At 37.5% G+C, this 13487-nt stretch overlaps 1 long non-coding RNA gene across 1 annotated transcript; it reads left to right on the forward strand.

Annotated features, from left to right (window-relative positions):
* The first annotated feature begins 947 nt into the window (after positions 1 to 947).
* Positions 948 to 6868, forward strand: LOC148009583 (uncharacterized). The gene is made up of 3 exons (XR_015689751.1): positions 948 to 1519; positions 1620 to 1829; positions 1938 to 6868. It is a non-coding gene; the product is annotated as an uncharacterized LOC148009583 (long non-coding RNA).
* Positions 6869 to 13487: the final 6619 nt, after the last annotated feature.

Consider the following 13487-nt stretch of genomic DNA (forward strand, 5'->3'; position numbering starts at 1 on the left):
AAAATCCCTCATGAGACCTATATTGGTAAGAAACCATGTGTCTTGCACTTTAGAACTTTTAGATGTAAATGTTATGTACATGTTCCAAAGGAAAAGAGAAACAAGTTAAAACCAAAAGGCACAATTTATATCTTCTTGCGTTATAATGATGAGCAACATGCTTATTGATTGTATAACTAAGAGGCAAAGAAGATCATAGCAAACTATGATGAGGCATACAAGGAGCAACCACATACAATGGAGGAGGAAAATGCAAGCTCTTCCACTTTCTCATCCAATGAAAAAGTAGTCCACTATGAACCTATCCCAAGAGCTATTTCTATTGTCAAGGAGGAGGAAGTATCATCTTCCATGTTGGGTATGGAGCTCATGAAGATGGATTAGTAGGCTATGGATGGTGAAGCTCCATGATGAGAGAGAGAGAGAGAGAGAGAGAGAGAGAGAGAGAGAGAGAGCTCTTGCAAGTAGACAACAAGCTGAATAGATTGATGTGATAGTTTGTGATGAAAGTACAAGTGATAGAGCCTAAATATATAGGTTGAGATATCCATGTACCCCTTTCATTCTTATTAAATGTTAAGTGGTGTAAAATTTGTTTACACCTAAACACCCACTTTTACACTTCCCATGTGTGTTCACAATGGGGATAAATAAATCCAACAAATCTCCCCTTCTGGTCATGGGCAATTGAACCCATGATACAAAAAATATGGAAAAATAAAAAGGAAAGGTCTTACCTCTAAGAGGTAGTGTCTAATCCCGTACAATGATTCTAGAAAGAAGATACATAAGGGGGAGAGATGCATTACTAGGAAGATAATGACATGATCTACCAAAAAGATCATGGACCCAAAGTAAGACATGGTTCAAAGGTGCATGTGCATGGTTCAAAGGCTAATCGAAAGCCCATGTGGCTTAGATGCACTTGGCACATGACTAGAGGCCAAATACATGGGTATACCTAGAGATATAGTGGAGCTACCGGTGCGCATAAATTCATTTTGAGGTTCATGAGGCTGAGCTTGTGTTGTTTACCCTGATCTCATCTTCTCCTCCTCCACAAAAAAAATCTGCAGTTAATATAAGCTTTGGCTAGGCATGAAATGAGCACAGATCCAACATTTGTCAAGAGGGACAGCAGCGTGAACTGCGCCTTTTCTGAAAATAATGCCTTCATAGTGGTCTGATCTTGTCATGAACTCCAACATCCTAGATTGTGAAGCTAATGTTCTTATATTCCACAGTTTCCACATTGAAACCAATGGTAGGTATGGTGGTCACGATCTCGCCGAGCTTGAGCTTGTAAAGAATGGTGGTTTTACCCGCAGCATCGAGACCGATCATGAGAATGCGCATTTCCTTCTTGGCGAATAGGCGCTGAAAGAGCTTGGTGAAAGTAAGCCCCATCGCTAGGCGGGGGACAAGTTTGCTCTGTCAGAAGGGGAAAAGATCTGGTATCGCAAGCTCGACTTATGACTTGGAGAGGCCAAGGTTGTTGAGGGAGTTGCGGCAAGCAATGGTGAGTGATCTATGAGGACGTCTAGCACTTTGAAGCCCCTCAAAGATTCCTTGTTTGGATGCGTTTCTCACTCGACAGGGCTTCCATTTTGGTCAAATAGCAAGTGCATTGAAGCATCGCAGTTCTAGGAGCATCGCAGCTCTAGGACACATCTGTGACTTACGATGATGTCATCTTGGACGTGAGAGTGCCTAAAGACTTCGTGCCTACTGTGGATGATCAAATCTCAAATGGCAGAGCTGCAAGTGAGGCCTTGAGCGAGTACAGGTGGCCATCATTTTTCATCCTGGCTGGAGGAATCTTTCCGTTGGTGCAGTCCCCTTTTCTTCATATTGACCTTGATCTGACTACATTTGTTCTACTACATTTTTGGTTTCCTTTTTTACTGTTTTATTCATCCTCTTGGTTACATGTGCAGAGATCACGATTATGTTGTGTTCTTCTAGCTATGCAGTTAAAGATTATCACTGGTGGTGGTGGGCATACTTCACGATAGGTTCATCAGTACTTGGGGCTTCAGGAAGGAGGAATGGGGGTGCCATCACCTACCCTTTCTTGGAGATTGGGAACAAATAATGAATTGTGCCTGCAAGCATTGATTACATCAAGAAAAGCTGAGCATGTTATGCACGAGGAAGATGTTTCAGAGAATTATGAGTAGCAAAGGGTAATGTGTACTAAGATGTGAGGGTAGATCTCTTAAGACGGTAAAGGCCTTGCTGAAATGGTGGTATCACAATGAAGATATGCTCAGCATAAGAACTCAGAATATACTGCATGGTTTGCTATAGCTTCTAAAATGACCATTAGAGTCTACATGTTTTGGAGCTGATCCTCATCTTTGGGAAGACCAGCAAGCTGCTAAGCAATAGTTGATTGATTAAGTTCACTTTCCCTAAACAGATTATTAAGTATTGAAACCTGTTTTCTATTGTGGTTTATCATCAGATCACAAGGACCAGAACCTGGTTCATCATTCAAATTTAGCATAACCAAAGAAGACACAGAGTAAGGGGGATTCTAGAATTTTGACAGTCTCAGTACCTACACTTGCATTGAACGCATAAGATCTTGGCTCAATTTGGTATAAGCTTCAATGGTCTAAGGTAGAAACAGTTCAGCCAAATCTAGTGATGAAGCCCTCATATTTTTAACTACAGGTAGATCCACATATGTTGGAGTTAGTTTATAGAAGCTTCCAGAATACTCCTACACTTGAAGGTCATCAGGCAAGTAGAATGATTATGTTGATGGGAGATGTGTTTCTAAACTTGAGGAGGTTTGGAGAGTGAATCCAAGGAGATGGAAGACGCTTTGGTGGCTGGGGAATGTCTATTCATGTTAGGGCCCACTAATGCTTTGGCAATATAAGGCTGAGCAGTTGCACTCAAGGGTCATATTATAGGAGCATCAACCTTCCTGAAGTCGAGCAAGCTCAAGTATTTGTTGATGGTAGCAATTGCTTTGGAAGGCTTGAGTGGCATTCTCTTACAATTGGAAGCAGCCTTGATGCTTATTAGGATGGGATCTTTGCGGTAACAACCATCTTATGACAACAGGGCATAAACAGGGTGCAGTCCAAATAGGGACAAATTTAGAAAATTTGCTATAGAAATTAGTAGCATCATTCTAATGACAAACGGACAATTGGGCTTGATACTGGACATCACAAGCTTGGATTGGAGCTAATAAATGCTTCATTTGGATACATATTTCTCAAGTTAGAGCCTATTTTGTTCCAACAGTTCACTAGCAGTTCATTATGGACAGACCTAGAGAATCATTTCCAGAATGGGATGTAGGTACAAAATAATGTAAACGAGGAATCCTAATTGAAGGTAGACATTGTGGGCTTTGAGTGAAGCTATCAAACACCTCATTCCGATCAGAATTTCTCAAGTTATGGTCAAAACACTGCAACTAGGTACTTGGGACAGGGTGCTGTCTATTGTGGACAGTTCTGGAAATTCTTAAACAGAGAGAGGTATTGGCACTCTAAAATTCAAACTAGGACCTCTATTTGATGCTAGACATCATAAACTTTGGATAAAGCTATCAAATGTCTTATTTGGTTCTATATTCTTCAAGATATGGCCAAAACAGTGCATAGGAATAATTGGGACAGCATGGTTACAGTGGATAGTTTGGTCAGAGATGTAAGGGAAATGAAGTTGAAGGTTAAAGAACTCGTATCCATCATTGATAGGAGCATTGCACAAGTGTCAAATGTTCAACATGATGCTTATACATATGGTATATCTCATGAAAGAGAGAATGGCACTAATGCTTATGGATGTGTTTCCCATGATGCTCCAGTTCATGGATATAGTGACTATGGATCTTATGTCTCTTTTTCTTCAAATGGGCAAAGTCTCAGAAGTTCTTTTGGGCAATATGGATGCCATACCTCATGCCAAGATGATCAAGGTGATCCTTATCCAAATGGTTTTGGCTAGCAACAAGGTGGTTTTGTCTATGGCAGATTTGATCATGAGAGTGATCATACAAATGCTCATGGCCAGCAGCTTGATGCATTTGGGCAGCAGCAAGGATATTTTGGAGGGACGTATACATATGAAGATCATGCTTCATCTTTGGAACCTACTCTTGGACAGCATGCTGATGATCATACTTATGGGGATGCCTATGTTTATGGGCAGCATTGCAATGTTAAATGTAGTTGTCTTGAATGCTTCCAAGAGCAATCTTATAGGAATGAGTATCATGTATCTTGTTTCCAACAACATCTAGTTGACTATGGGCAGCATGAACCATGTAATGCAAGAATTAATTATGGTTAGCCTATGGTAACTAATGCAAGAATGTATACAATGCAAACCAAAGAGGTTAATATCATAGAGAAAAATGAAGAAGCTGATGAAGAAGACATCACTCAAGATGATGATGACAATGAAGAAGATATACAAGAGAATATTCAAATAGAAGACCAAGAGCAGGAATTTCAGAATGAAGATAGTGAAGAAGATGAAGATCAAAATCAAGAAGAGAGTTTAATGGATAATGAAGAACATGAGGATGCAGAGATATGTGATGATGGTTCACAAGGAGAGTTAGTTGCAGAAATGGATGAGAATGCATATCCATATGATGAGCAGCTACCTTGGGATAATCATGTTGATGAGATACATAAACCCATCCTTGTTCATGATTCTTATGATTCCATGGTTGATCTACATCAGCCCATAGTTGATCAAGGACTGCAACTACCTAATGATGTTTCTTTGGATTCTCATGTATATGATTTTGAATATGGTGTTGATATGTCATATGATTTGAATGCATCATTTCCCTATGATCCATGCATTCATGATGGCAATCATGAGTTATTGGGTGGTTTCCCATATTTGACCTAGGAGGTATAGATGATATGCATGATTCTTGGACAAGTACCCATGATTGTGACTATTATTTTGAGGGATTTCCTTTTGATCCCAGGGGTACTTGATATCTTTATTTGGAGTATTGCCTACAAGGTAGTAACTCATAAATGGGTGCTGTAGTTTTAATGATTTTCCTATGGTTACTACATATGGAAAAGTGCATTCCAAAGGCAGGGTAGCTTGCAGTCCAAAATTTCTATCATAAAATAAATTGACTCATCTCAGTCAATTTGCAAGCTTTATGATTGGGGAAGGTGCTATATGATGTCTACTTCATTATGACATCTCATATGCTGAAAATCAACATGTATTTCAAAAGTTAATGGCCATTCTCCTACAACATCCCTATTTGGACAATTTTTAGCAGTTTACAGCCATCACTTTCATTGTCATTCTTTCTATGTTCCCAAGCTTTGAGGACAAAGTTTTTTCAGGAAGGGATGGTTTGTAATGTAAGAATTTTAAGGCTTGCTAGGGTTAGATTAGTGTTACCTATAAATAGGGGAGCAGCCACTAAATTTGGGATCATGCTATTTTGGAACAATAAGTTTGGTTTGTTTCTTCCCTTATAACCATTTCATTTCATAGTTAATGACAGTTCTAGCTATGGTTTCTTGCCAATTTCTTGTCCATTTCTTGTCAATTTCATGTTCATAGGCTAGAATTAGCTAAATCAGTTTAGGTTAAGAATCCTTCTTTACACATATGATTATGTCTTGTAGTTTGTTAATGAAGGATGAGATAATAAAATAGAAGAGAGATAGTTTGTAAGATAGATTATGATTCTGCTTCTTGTAAATACATGATGGCTACTCAAAATTTCATCCTTAGATTTATTATAGTAGATGGTACTGGTGGTAGTCTAATTGCTTTAGACCAAAATTTTGGCAAGTCTAGACCCTACATTGGATCTCGATATATGGTTCAATGAGGAACTTATTACAATTATGAAGGCTAGATCATCATATACATTGCATCAAGGATCAACTTGAAAAATGAAGATATTGAATATCCAATATAATTTTTTTCAAACTTAATGACAAAATGATAAGTTTCTATATCACATCTACAAACTTATTTGTATATTTGATTTGACTTATTTATGAAAAATATTTGTATTGAAAGTTTAATATATATTAAAGAGGAGAGAGAAGAGTAGATAGTGTAAAGATATTGAAGCAAAGTCTCTTTACTTGGAGTATAGTTATAAGCATTGCTTGCCAATGCATTTATGGTAATCAAGTTCTAATTAGAGCCAATCTATATAATTAATGCAATCTATGATAATCAAGCTTCAATGAGAGTCAATCTATGTAATCAGTAAGTATGGCAATATGTTTTTTTAAAAAAAAATCAATATTTTGTCATATCCATGTACAAAGCTAATAATAATAATAATGAATATTTATAATACTCACTTAGATAAAATCTCAAATAGCTTCAGAAAAGAAGAAACACAAAACTAGCACTTAGGCTAAAGCTTTGAAAGCAATCTTATATAAATGTATATAGATTATTTAAGGCCTTGATAGCCACAATTGGTTTTCTCAAGGGCGACTGTGTGGTTAGCAAAAAGATTGTGACAATGGGCATGATTGGGGGGCTTAATGTGTGTTTCCTCTATATCATGCTACATTGCTTCCTTTGACTCCCTATACACCACTACCCTCGACTCTGTCCACTCCTTGATCTCCATGTGGTCAATCTTGTAGTGCTTCATGGCTTCTTATTTTACTTGCAAAATCCTAACTTGGGCTTCTTCTTGGTGGCATCTTCTTTTGTCTCTTTGTAGACTACCTCCTCTCTACGATGGTGGCAATTGCCAATTGCAATTACAACATGTTGAATTGTAGTGACTCCATAAATAAGCATGAAGGGGATTGAAGGAATCCCATTGTATTCAAATTCAATTGCAATTAAAGATAAAGCGTTACCAGAAGGGATGCTAGTTTTGGGGCCAACAAGGTGTCCAATGTCCAAGATTGATAGGTAAATGTTTTTGTTTCAGTATTTCATTGATTATTGCTTATTGTAATTAAGTTATATATCAAGTTATTACTATCCCTCCATGGAAGGAATGTTGGTTTCATGATTCTATCATCAGGATACCATCAAATCCTTTGAATTGGTGGGCCCAAGGCACTTGTTTGCAAGTCAAAAGCTTTGCATTATTGTTGATATTGTATTCAACTACTATGTTTATTACAACAAGTATGTCTTTATATGGTGATATGGGATCAAATGGTCATGATGCATCTCAACTTGGTCATTCATGTGGTGAAGGGGGAAATACAATGCATGATCTTGGACAAGTTCCTTAGCATGAACAACAAGCTAAAAATGTAGGAAATCACCCAAATGCAAGGACTTTCATGCCTCAAGATGCCAATGACCAACAAGAGGGTGAAGAATTTGATAATAGGTTCAAAGATTGGATAAGGACAATTGTTAATCTCTTTGCCGAATTGGTAAAGGAACCTCAGTTTACTTGATTCTTGAATGCCCCAAAGAAGGACAATAAAGGCAAAGAGAAGAAGACACCTTGTAGAGCTTTGGGACAGCTAGAAGAATAGAAGGAAACACCTAAGCCTCAATTGGAAGAGCCAAAGTTGCTTATGAGTACAAACAGTTGCTACATGTCGGACAAGAAATGTAAATGCATGGCCAACTTGGTAGTTCCAATCCATGGGAATATGGATAGCAAGGTATTCATGTAAATGCAAACATGAGACAACAAGGATACTTTGGTGGTTACACCATTTTTCATACAATGGTTGATCAAGGATCACATATGGGAATGTATGGTATGAATGCCTATGGTAGCAACAATGCATGGTTCTCAACATCCAATTATATCAGCATGTTAGGGCACATGCATCATGCCTAGGGTACAAAGTGGGCCATATGAAAATACATTTACACCCTTGGGGCATGTTGGGGCACAAGGATTTAGTGTTGGTCATGCAGATGCATTTGATAGTGCTAGTTATCCTAGAAATGCAACAAGTATGCTCTTTTTGTAGCACCCTATTTATGACAATTTGACTCCCATAGGTGTGACAAAGGACTATGATGAGGATAGCAAAAGCTTGGTAGTTGACCAATGGATGCATAATGGATGGAGGATGATGACTTGGCATACCGTCCTTAGTTGTTATAGCTTTACCTTGATGCCCTCTAGTTTGAACCGACTTTGGAGGGATCGAGCTCAATTTGGTTCAATAGAGTAAGGGTCCAAAGTATCACCTAATGCTTGTGAAGGAGCTAGCACCTTCTCTCTTATTGATGGATAGCTCTCTAGATATGTGGTGGATCTCAAATGTATTTAGCATACAATCAGGGTACTGTAGCTGACAATATATTTTTCAGGGGATTACTATTGAGTATACTAGTCACTATGTTTGTTATGCATATGGTATGGTTTATTATCTACAACTTTGGAACAATACATTTGCATCACTTTATGCTCGATGTAGCATTAGTTATTATCAACATTGGATTATTGGTTTTAGATCATTACAAAATTTTTATCTTATATTGATTTGTAGTAAATGATCGTTAGGTTTTAGTGGTATTCGGTTGATTGTATGGGCAACTGCATGTGTTATGATGCCATTGATGTTTCGGCCATTGTTTATGCTTGTTTTATGCTATAGATACATTGAGCTCATGAGTAATGGATGTATCCCATGATATTCTAGCAATGCTTTCAAGATTCTTAGTGACCCTTATGCTATGTTATGCTTGCTAGTAATTTTTAGCATGTGCCTGGTAGTAGCATGATTTGACAATAATGGTCAATGTTCTCTTTACTATGATGCCTTGTGGAAATCCCAATGTAGTACTTTGCTTTTGATGGATCCGACAATGCAATCAAGAATGATTGCAAGGATTTCAAGGGGAAGGACTCTCATGAGGACGTGAAATTTTTTCTACTTTACTTAATATTTGCTTTAATTTGAATCAAATGTTTAGAATGTGTTGCACATGTGAAGTGCAACTAAGATTATTTCATATTTTGAGCCAAGGACAAGAGAAAATCAATGGATGTCAAAGGAAATATTTATCTTAATTAATATTGCATAGATGTTAAGTAATATTTGATGCCAGAAATTGGCTTAAGACATTTCATTAGTCATAAGTGTTAGTTGGTGACACTAGGGATTTGGAATTTAATGATACGTAATGCCAATCTAGGGGATAAAGAATGCTCTTAAACACTTGGGAGATGAATTGGTCTAGCTAATTTAATTTTTGGTTGGTCAGGCTAAACTTTTGGGTACCAAAATAATTATTAAATTATTTTTCAAAAAATTTAAGCTAAAAATTAATATAGTAGTATACATAATGCTAGAAAATGGGATTAGAAGGTTGCTACTTGGCAAAACTTTCCCATGCAAGTAGAAAATACATTTTTGAGGTTGGGGGAGAAAGAGGGTCATTCCAACCTTGTGCAAGTAGAGAGACATAGAGAAGGCTACCATAGTTGCTATAAAAGTTGATTGGCCATTTTCAGCTAGCAACAATAAGGGATCCTTGAGGAGTGATGTGCCCTAAAGAGACTATAGCAGTAGATGACAATAGTTTGAGGGTTGTTTCAACCACACAAACATCATATTCGGTGTGTTTCATCAATGGAGACAACTTCCATGACTGTCTAGATATGACAACATTTGATTTCCTCCATTTTCTTGCATGAAAGTCTCAATGTTCTCTCTATTCAATATTCTCTCTCATTCTCCAACCATTTTTCAGCCTTGCTCTGAAGATCTTAGCATTTTAATCCCTTGAGGTTGAGAAGTCATATTTTTCTTTGTTGTAAACACTAATTTACAACAAAATTTAGAGTTGGATAGTAACATCGGAAAGTGTGCCAAAAGATTGAAGCCTCAAAACTTGAATATTCAAGGTTGAGATTTAATTCTTAGCAAGATTCGAGTGAGGGAGTAGCCAACATACGAATTTGGGACAAATTTCATTTCCAAAGGAGTTAGTGAAGGCCAATTGTCTGAGCAAATCAAGGGGCCAATTGTTGGTCATTATTGATGGCAAGGGGCTTTTGGATTGAAAAGGGGATTGAAGGAATCCCATTGTATTTGAATCCAATTGCAATTAAAGATAAATAAATATTGAAAGGGGTGCCAGTTTTTGGGCCACCAAGGTGTTTGTATTTCAACATTTCATTAATTATTGTTTCTTGTAATTAAGCTATAATTAGGTTATTACCACCCCTCTACGAAAGGAGGACTGGTTTCACACAATGTGTAGTGTAGAGTAGTATAGAGCTACAAAGACAAGAGAGGCAAGGAGAGTGAATAAATTTGCGATATGGGAGAATAACGACACAAACAAATGTATTGTCACAAAGATGAGAGGCAAAGAGAGTGATTAGATGTGGGATATGAGAGAAGAGTGTTGAATTTAGAGGGGTAGTTTGGGGGGTGTCAGCAGGGGGGTTAAGGGGAGGGTAGAGAGTGAATATGAGAAAGAGAAAACAATGACATGTGAATAATGAGGTAGGTAATGTATTCTCACAAAGATGAGAGGGGCAATGAGAGTGAATAGATTTGGAATATAGGTGAGGATGTCAAATTAGGGAGTAGGGGGGGATGTGAGAGAAATGAATAATGAGTAGATGAGTAATTAATGAGTCATGAGTAAATGAACATACTTCTCATTACAATAGCTTAATAAGGGTATCCTTGGAGCAAAGCATTTTAAAAATATTTTTTAATAAGAAAAATGGCATATGATAGAAAAACAACCATCAATTTTAAGCACTGGTAATCAATACCCATTGCACAAGAATCTAAAAATTGCTCATTGCCAGTCAACAAACCCAATAGAAAGAGAACAATGGAAAATAAGTTTGTTGAAGAAGAAGGTAGGATTAGGTTCAAGAAAATTTTAAGACAAGGAAAGAAGGTTGAAAATGTAAAGGACAATTGTCATATTCAATGTATTACTCTCTGGCAAAATATAATTAATCAATAGCTATGTACCTAAAGGTTATTAAAAGCTTTTTTAATTAGAATATGATAAAGTTAGGCTTCTTGGAAAAATGCCCTTTTGTATATAGCTTCCTTTTCCATTGCTCTCTTACTCTTTGTAGCATTCATATGCCACCATAGACACACCCTTATTTTTTCAAGGGTTCGACTCATGAAGTCATGGGGCTACCTCTCACCTAGTTGACTCAGACCACATACTTGTGGACTCTTGACTGCCCACACTCACATGCACTTAGGTGTTCACGTGAAACTCACTTGGTTTCTCAAAATAATAACTGCAATTTCCAAGGGAGTGAGCCTAGCCCTCATTTTCCATTGACAAACATCTCTAAACAAGAGAATTGCTACATGGCACATAATCAAAAGAAAAATTGCACATCATTTTCAGACACTTTCACTTCTTGGCATGCTTGCTCCATTGCAAGGGGAGGGTTGACATTACCCCCCTCCTAGATGAGTGCATTCCCATGGCAGATTGTAGTGCAAAACCTAGTATTGGGGATGGTCACAATTGCATGATTCTTGTGGAAGGTTGTACTCATTCAGAGGAGGTCTAGGTATCCTTACAGTTTTGTTAATGGTGCTTGAGCATGTAAAAGAAGGCTTATGAATATAGTATTGATATAGTGCTAGCCACCATTATTATATGGTTTTAAATAGATTATTTTAGGAATCATATATCTTTAGCAACTTGAAATAAGGTGCCCTCCCTAGGACTGTCTACCTTACTATGCACATTACATGTGCTCGTGCATGTATAACTAGGAGATGGGAAAGCTCCAAGGAGGTTTGAGCATTGTCCTATGCTTGAGAAACCGAGTTAGTATATGGTTTTATTATGTGATGAAGTCTCAAGATGGCAGGTTGTCTGAACAAGCCTAGGGTATCTTGCCCTGAGATTACGCTATGGAAAAAGGGCTAGGGGGTTAGAAGTGGAGCCAGCTAACCATGTGTGCTTATATCTGGATCAGAACTTTTTCTCTCTTTTATTTAATTTATTTTTCTCTTTTTTGAAAAATTCATTCCTCCAGAAGTGGTTGCAAGGTGAGATGAGACATCCATTGCTAAGCATTTAATCTTTAACTACATCCCATAACTTGATGGAAGACTCTGGATAAGAGAGATGGGTACTGAAAGCAAAGTAGTTTTCCACCATGTCCTCTAGTATCACCATATAGTAGGATGGAAAAAAAGTGGCAAATAGGTGCAATTGTATCATGGCCACCTTGTCTATACCCACATTGATATCAAAGAATACAGAGAGCACTCATTTCTCATAAGGAGCAATGTCTTGCTCTAGCAGCTTGACCAAAAGGTAAAAGTAATTATGAAGGTAGGGTAAATGTGTAGAATGAGTGTTGCAAGTCTCCTAATTGAAACAAGTACAGCTTTTGTGACACCATGGCATTGATATTAGGGATCTTGAAGAAGCTAAACTAGCCATGGATTTGTGGATCATAATGTGCATGCCACCTAAGATAAGAATAGTAGAGTTCATTTTTCCTCTTATAGCTTTCAATATAGTAGTGTGCCAACCTTGTGATATCATCCATCTCTAGGATATGATACTACCATTTTGGCTGCTAAAGGTTCCAAATTTCTTATGACTAATCATTTAAGTGCTCATATCAAAATTTTCCTTCTTGAAGCTGGCAAGCTCTCCAAATGTTGCTCTACAAAATCTATCAAGGAAGACACGATTTTTGGTGGCTCTATGTGGGAAAGAGCAGCTCTAATTTGAAAGCTTCTAGTCCTCCTAACCGTATAGCTTTCAACTTCTACTCTTTGTACTACCAAATGTTCTTTAGATGACTTCTTACTGCTTGAGCAGCTCTAATTTGAAAGCTTCTAGTCCTCCTAACCATATAGCTTTCAACTTCTACTCTTTGTACTACCAAATGTTCTTTAGATCTTACTGCTTGTTTGGTTGGGACTAGGGTTGAAAGATCATGTACTTGGCCAAAATACAAATGCCCAATGCTATGTTGGCTAAGCTTAATTGTTCTTTGAGCTTTGTTATGTCATTAGTACTACCAAATGTTCTTTAGATGACTTCTTACTGCTTGTTTGGTTGGGACTAGGGTTGAAAGATCACGTACCTGGCCAAAATACAAATGCCTAATGATATGTTGGCTAAGCTTAATTGTTCTTTGAGCTTTGTTATGTCATTAGTGCTATAGTTGGAGACTCTATGGATGGCCTTTTTGTAGAGTTATTGTTTTTGTGACATTTCAAACTTACGCACATTAGCCTATGCGTTGAGTTGACTCTCCATGGCTAGTGAATTGTTTAATTCATCATTTAACTTCATCAATGCTTCTCCAAGGCATTTTCTCACTTCATTTTTGGTTTTAAAGAGTATTTCAATCAGGTCTATATCCACAGTTTGTTGTAGACCAACACAAGCTATCTTCAATTCCTCTTAGGCTTGTTGATTCTGTTTGATCTCCTTTTTGTGAAGAGTTGTCTTAGCCCTTTCCTACTCTAATTGCATTCTTAGATTTGCCATTTGAGCTTGCACTCACTCTTACTCATTCTTTAGCTCCTTGACTTCCT

The sequence above is a fragment of the Lygodium microphyllum genome, chromosome 30 (genome assembly GCF_053477565.2).
Source record: "Lygodium microphyllum isolate KBCC chromosome 30, Lygodium_microphyllum_v1.1.10, whole genome shotgun sequence".
NCBI lineage: Eukaryota > Viridiplantae > Streptophyta > Polypodiopsida > Schizaeales > Lygodiaceae > Lygodium > Lygodium microphyllum.